Source organism: Mytilus galloprovincialis, chromosome 11, assembly GCF_965363235.1.
Source record: "Mytilus galloprovincialis chromosome 11, xbMytGall1.hap1.1, whole genome shotgun sequence".
NCBI lineage: Eukaryota > Metazoa > Mollusca > Bivalvia > Mytilida > Mytilidae > Mytilus > Mytilus galloprovincialis.
Genome location: NC_134848.1, coordinates 31,009,551 through 31,017,680, shown reverse-complemented (window position 1 = coordinate 31,017,680; position 8,130 = coordinate 31,009,551). Strand labels below are relative to the sequence as shown.

The window sequence follows — 8,130 nt, the reverse complement described above, 5'->3', positions numbered from 1 at the left end:
AGTACCGATCTGACAGCAATCGTAGATACCGAAACCTAGCTTCAAGTAATGACAACTTATACAAAAATTTGTCTATTTGAGACAAAATGTTGGTCAGCTCACGTCCAATGAATAAAGTGTCTTTTCCTTGCATTTTCTACCAGTACCCTTATTTTATATTATGTAAGGGAGCAATACGAGAGATAAGATCGATACCAAGAGATCATTCAAAATCATAACCCGTCGATTAACAAACAACAAATTACCCTGAAAGACAGAAAATAAAAACAATCTAAAAAATGCTAGGCAAAACCATATTTGGTGGGGCTGCAGCAACAACACAAAACGAATGTCAAGTCCATTGCTCAAGATGAGCTTTGCAGTTCATGCTCTTACTATGACAACTAAAACTAGATTCGATATAAAATAATCATGTATTGAAATACTCGATGAAAGGCAAACGAAATTGTGGCTAAAACATATAAAAAGCAAAATGTCCGTTGTCAACTATAAAAGAACAAAACGAAACTATTCATAAGAAAATAAATTAATGTTAAAACGAAAAACTGCTTAATCAACCAAAGGGCAAACATGAACAAAACAACGTCCAAGTTTGTCATGGACTAAAGGTAGAAAATATCAATAACCAAACAAATAATTTCGATGATAAACTGATAACGCATTGGTCAAAAATTAAAAAAAACCACTAAAAACGGAGAACAGGTTACGCAATACAACATAAACACTAACAAATTATGAACATTAACCCGAACAAAACCTGGGTTGAGATCAGTTGGTCGTACAGTTCATACATATTCAATATAGCTGATACGAAAATATTTTTCTAGGTCATGTCCAGTAATTCCAGCTACCTGTTCACATGTTTTCCTAGATATGAAGTATCCGAATCCACATATATTGTACGGAGCACTAGTGGGAGGTCCTGGACAAAATGATGAATGCGATGACATACGGACAGATTACGTTCGCAATGAGGTGGCACTTGATTATAATGCTGGTTTCCAAGGCGCAGTGGCAGGTAATAGAATTACTGCCTAAAAGTATTATATTCTTATTTTTACGTGCATTCAATCTTGTTTTATAGTTTAGTGTGTTGATTACATATATACTTATCTTTATAAAAATAAGATATGTGGTAAAATTGCCAATTACAATACAACCCACCAGGGACCATATGGGAAAGACGTTTACTACTATTTGTCACCGTACGATCTTCAGCAATGAGCAAAACCCATACCACATAGTCAGCTACAAAAAGCCCAACAACAAAAAAGTAAATGTAGTACTTCAATTGATAACTAAGGAATAAAGCAAACAGACAATTACAATTTTCTAAAATGGAATAACATAACAGCTTCAATATCTCACTTGATAATATCACGATTGATGCGTCACACACATATCTCACTGTTGATTAACTTTAGTTGTCCTTATGGTATTCTATAGGCAATGTCATTATATCTTGGAACGTTATGTACCCTTAGGAAATATAAAACTGTAACATATAACGTCCATTTCTAAAAAAATGAAACAAAGTTTGAATAACTTAACTTCATTTAAGGCAAGAAACTTGAGAACTGCACAAAATCGTCAGTATTGTTATTATAATATATTTGAAGTGTTGACATTAATGTTGTAAGAAATTCAAAAACTATGATGTCAGATTAACTCCATTGTTTTTCTTTGTAGGTCTAAAGTCATTACATATAAGAAATATTCTACACTGAAAATTGTCATAAGATCAAAATAAAGAATTATCCTATTCACCATATTCACCGGTTGCCTGTTTAACACGTGAATAACGTTAATAGAAAACAAACCAACTAGGTAAGCATCAATGCAGCAAACCAAAACGAAACCAAGAGGTCGATATTCGACCTTGGATGATGTTTATGTGTCTATACTATATCTCTTCATCAGTTTATACTACGAATTCCACATATGTCCCTAATGTTGCACAATATTAATGAATGTCAGTTCGAAATAATTTGACATGTAAAAGAGGACATAATAGAGCTTCCATTACGTGTACTCGGTTATATCCTTTGAGACATTGGCATTGGACGGAATGACCTGCGTTCAAAATGTAGATCATTGATAAAGTATTGGTATGTTATGATATCTTAAACTATTGAGAATAGAAATGGGGAATGCGTCAAAGGGACAACAACCCTACCATAGAGAAAAAAACGGCCGAAGTCAGTTTGTGGAATGTTTTTTGACATGTAGTATTTTGTTCAAGGTTGAGGTGCCTCACATTATTATGAAACATTTTTCTATTTAACAATTGTCCAGTGTCAAAATATCTCACATCTCACACAGGACAACAACAAAAAAACAACTAAGCAGTAGATGTTTCAAAGATATAAAAATATAAATATCACATATTAATCAATGCTGATCTCTCCAGGCAAAGGGCGGGAATTTTGCCATCTAAAAATTATATCTACACACTCTTCCCTGTTGCAAATCAAGATCAGATACATGTATAGGCAAGTCTAATGACAAAGAGAACTCGTTATGCAATGCATTGTGTGATAAAGAGTGTTATGCTCTCTTTACGTCAATGACCAATACAAAAAAAACTTCTGAATATCGTGTTTTTTTTTCAAGGCAACATATATAATGATAGAATTCAAGAAACTGGAAGATACTCGAACGAAAGTGTAAAAGAAAGACTATGTATATTTTGTAAAGATCAAGAAACTGAAACTGCGTTCCATTTAATGTTTAATTGCCCATTGTATATTGAATATCGAATTAACTTTTTTGGTAAACTTTTAATTGAGGAAAAAAGTTCACAGATTTGAATCCTGCTGACAAATTGAACTTTTAAATGACTTTCCACATCAGAAAATTAGCAAAATATATAGTTCGTGCATTTCATATAAAACGTCAGTTACTGTATAACACTTAAAATTTTTGCATATTTAAAGCTTACATTTTTGTTTACAAATATTTTAATGTGTATATATTTTTGATATTAACTTACGGCAACAAACGATTATAAAATGATATAATTGTTTTATATTTATTTGATTTTTATTTTAGGTGACTTTTAGGGTGTATTTATAGTTATCATATATTATATGTTAATAATCTGTACATATTTATACTATAAGAAATAATTTACTTACTTCCTTTATATACATATCGGTTGTTCTTACTTTGAGAACGGGACATTCAGCATGCGACTCTATCAAAATCGTGTCACCATTTTTTTGCACGTGCTTCAAACCTTAAAATCGCTAATGCGGTTACATTTTGCTTCAAAAGATTAGTAGTACAAAAGTGAACGATTGCTAAAATCATTTATTTAAGTAGTTTATATCATATGATTTTCATATATTATTTGAAAATGGATGTAATTCAAATAAACTTATGTTGGAACGTGTGCAAACCTAGTTTTGCCTAACGTCATACATTGAAATAAAACAGTGATGCAATGCCGTTTAATTATACACGGATCTTTGTAAACATCATTACATGATGACAATGATAATTTATTTTTGAACGTCCCGACATAATTCTCCCACGCATATCAAGAGAGGAGAAAGAAAGGCTACAACAGAATGTGAGGGGAATCAACAATGAAGGAATAAGAATTATAAACCATAAAATCATGTGATCAAACTTAAATCAATGGAAAAGAGATGGAATGAAAAACATGTTTAATTAGTATGTCTGTCATCATTATTAGTATCTATGTTGTTCTTTCTTCATCCTCCTTACCTTTTCAGTATACTGTAGTAATATTTATGTTGTTTATATTATATAATGCATGCTCATATTCAATTTATGTTGTTATATTATATATTGTATTTTGGTGATGACCTTAGAAGAATTTTTTACTTGTGTCTAATCCTTTTTGCGTTGAGCAACTAACACATGTTTAAATTAAACTAAACTGTGATCATATGTACGACTTACCTGGGAAGATTCAGTCATGCCCACAACCATTATAACTAACAACACTTCATTACACCTTGACAATCGCAATGCTATGCAGACGTACCACCGGTACCAGGTGGAGGTATAGGACAGGCACCAGGCTGTGGATTGGCTAAGTTGGAGATGTTTAGTATATGAATCAACTGTAAAGATTCACTAAGCTAACAGTTGGTGTGATATCATTCGCCCATTGACATGTTATATTCAATCATCAGAAGTGTCAAAAACATATAAATTAAAATTGTATACCCTTGTAAATTCTAACAAACTAATTGTTTATCATTTTTGAAAATTGAAGATTAGTCTTTACACCTCGTTTTTAATTAATTCATAATCATACTTCGAGAAAAAAACATGGATATAATTATTAAACTGATATATGACCGAGAGAAAAAAAAGCCAGTCAAGTAAATAACCATTTGAACATCTGAGCAACACTGTCTACGCTAATGTACAGAAAAAAAAAGTTCGAATTAAACTGTATGCCATAAAAACTAAAAAAAAAATGGTTTACTGGTGACTAAAATTGGCGATATCTGCATTCATCAACTTAACACAAAAATTTCAATTATCATGATTTGTAAGTCAAATTAGGAAATGAACGAATTTAAGAATACATGTAGCGTAGCATTGATCCGTTTATTTGATTAAATTATGTGATACTAAATTACTTAACCATATAGTTTAATTCGTAATAGCATTAGTAGACAAGCTGTTAAATTATGTTTATTCGTCTCCAATTGTTAAAACACATTTCATATCTTAAATTCTCAAGTAGTTATTTACTGAAATATCAAATATTTCTCGTACATTTAAAAATGAGCATAATTAATATTGTGAAGAAACAAAATACAAAAAAGAATATTATGTTTAACATTTTATCATTCACGTTCCGGTATCACAATTTGTTATTTGCGATTAGATCTTGACTAACAATTAACCTTTCGTTTGTGAATGGCGTGTGCGTGGATGTGTAATTTACTCTTTGTCTGGTATCCTACCATTATTGCTATCTTGTGCATTTTATCTTTGATCTTTTTTTGTGATAATTTGTTATATCATGCTACTCGCTTGAGACGATATATTATCGCTAGAAATTATGGAGACACGTGGCGTGGCTAATGAGATTGACATGAAATGGACATCGTCGTCATAGGTAAAATCGCGATAAACAGATAATCATTGGTCATCTCAACTCAATTGCCTTTGTACCGGCTCAAGCAAGAAAATCAATCTCGTTTAGATGATCAATGATAATCTATAATTATATTCAAAACAAATACTTAAATATCATCAGCTGTTGAATACCAATTCGTTACACTTAAAAACTTGGGATAGAATGTGTTCACTTCAACATTAATTCCGAATTAAACAATATGTACATCTCTGTATTATTTGAAAATTCTTAAACGAATAGGCCCGGTGAGATCCTATGTTGGCCCAAAAATATAGCAATGCTACAAATTTATTATTATTGAAAAGTAAAATGCATTTTGTTACATAGATATGTGCTGGTTTTATTTTTATCAAATGCATCAGGTACAATCCTTAGTATATGCAAAATAACAGAAAATAATGTCAGCATTTGTGCTTTTACTTAGACCGTTTTCGTTTAAAACGGTAGTCGCACTTGTGTTCAGTCTTAATGTTTATGTATTTATGTTGTATTTTATAATTCAACACTATATATATGGGTAGAGATTGACCACGAGGCCAATATTGTATACAAACTAATTAAATCGAGTGAAGAAGACACTGAACTGTTTTCAAATTGTCAAAATCTGTCAATTTTGTACGTTTCGCTTTCTTTTAGTAACATAATATTTCATAATGTGTTGGTCTATTAACCAATATTTTGATTCTTAGTGTTTGCGATTTTGCTTTGTTATTGAAATATTTTTCAAAGGCAGTTCCTGTATATCATCACAGTATGAAATTGTAACAGCTGTGACCTTTCATTGCATAATTAAAAAAAATATAGATTTTATAATAGTTTTATGGCAATGCATTTGTGAAATCAACATTCTAATTTGAATATATATCTTAATTGAATAGGCTTTGAACATATGAAGAATTAGCGGACATATATCGTGTATGTGAATTTGTTTGGAGGACGTCTATATATTTTCAAAAATGCAGAGCAAACCACTTTTTGTTTAGTTCAATCAAAAAAATCTCGATTCACTAATGTGTTGCTCATAGTTTTCATTTTGGAAATTGAAAACGAATGTTGAAAATGAATGCTGAAAATTGAAAATCGAATGTTGTCAACGATTGTTGAATGTTGAAAACAAATGTTAAAAGTTGAAAAAAAATGTTGAAAACGAATGTTGAAAGTTGAAAATCGAATGTTGCAAACGAAGGTTTAATGTTATAAACGAATGATGAATGTTGAAAACAAATGTTGAAAATTGAGAATCGTACGTTGAAAACGAATATTTGATATTGAAAACAAATGTTGAATGCTAAAAAGACTGTTGAAAGTTGAAAATTGAATGTTAAAAACGAAAATTCAAAGTTGAAACAAATGTTGAAAAGGATGTTGAATGTTGAATAAGGAAAACGAATGTTTAATGCTAAAAACAAATGTTGAAAGTTGAAAATCGAATGTTCAAAACGAAAGTTGAATGTTCAAAACGAATGTTGAAAGTTGACAAACGAATGTTTAATGCTAAAAACGAATGTTGAAAGTTGACAAACGAATGTTTAATGCTAAAAACAAATGTTGAAAGTTGAAAATCTAATGTTGAAAACGAATGTTGAATGTTGAAAACGAATGTTGAAAGTTGAAAACGAATGTTGAAAATGAATGCTGAAATTGAAAATCGAATGTTGTCAACGATTGTTGAATGTTAAAAACAAATGTTAAAAGTTGAAAATCGAATTTTGAAAACGAACGTTGAATGTTGAAAATCGTATGATGCAAACGAAAGTTGAATGTTAAAAAGGAATCTTAAATGTTGAAAACGAATGTTGAAAGTTGAAAATAGAATTTTGAAAACGAACGTTGAATGTTGAAAATCGAATGATGCAAACGAAAGTTGATATAAAAAAAACAATCTTTAATGTTGAAAACGAATGTTGAAAATTGAAAATCGAATGTTGTGAACGATTGTTCAATTTTTAAATCGATCTTTGAAAGTTGAAAACGAATATTAAAAGTTGAAAACGAATGCTGAAAATGAATGCTAAAAATTAAAAATCGAATGTTGTCAACGAGTGTTGAATGTTGAAAACAAATGATAAAAGTTGAAAACAAATGTTGCAAACGAATGTTGAAAGTTGAAAACGAATGTTGAAAGTTGAAAATCGAATGTTGCAAACGAAAGTTGAATGTTATAAACGAATGATGAATGTTGAAAACGAATGTTGAATAAGGAAAATCGAACGTTGAAAACGAACATTTGATATTGAAAACAAATGTTGAATGCTAAAAACGACTGTTGAAAGTTGAAAATTGAATGTTAAAAACGAAAATTTAAAATTGAAGATGAATGTTGAATGTTGAAAACGAATATTGAAAGCTGAAAATTGAAAGTTGAAAACGAAAAATGAATGTTAAAAACGAATGTTTAATGTTAAAAACGAATGTTGAAAACTGAAAATCGAATGTTGAATGTTGAAAACGAATGTTGAAACTTGAAAATCGAATGTTAAAAACGATTGTTGAATGTTTAAATCGAGTTGAAAACCAATGTTGAAAGTTGAAAAAGAATGTTCGAAATGAATGTTGAAAATTAAAAATCGAATGTTGTCAACGATTGTTGAATGTTGAAAACAAATGTTGAAAACAAATGTTGAAAACGAATGTTGAATGTTTAAAACGAATGTTGAAAGTTGAAAATCGAATGTTGCAAACGAAAGTTGAATTTTATAAACAAATGATGAATGTTTAAAACGAATGTTGAAAGTTGAACATTGAATGTTAAAAACGAAAATTTAAAGTTGAAGATGAATGTTGAATGTTGAAAACGAATATTGAAAGCTGAAAATTGAAAGTTGAAAACGAAAAATGAATGTTAAAAACGAACGTTTAATGTTAAAAACGAATGTTAAAAACTGAAAATCGAATGTTGAATGTTGAAAACGAATGTTGAAAGTTGAAAATTGAATGATGCAAACGAAAGTTGAATGTTAAAAACGAATGTTAAAAGTTGAAAACGAATGTTGAAACTTGAA

General features: G+C 30.0%; 1 long non-coding RNA gene across 1 annotated transcript; it reads left to right on the top strand.

Moving 5' to 3' along the window:
* Positions 1 to 833: 833 nt before the first annotated feature.
* LOC143051102 (uncharacterized) lies at positions 834 to 1,771 on the top strand. The gene is made up of 2 exons (XR_012970593.1): positions 834 to 1,018; positions 1,690 to 1,771. It is a non-coding gene; the product is annotated as an uncharacterized LOC143051102 (long non-coding RNA).
* The last annotated feature ends 6,359 nt before the right edge of the window (positions 1,772 to 8,130 follow it).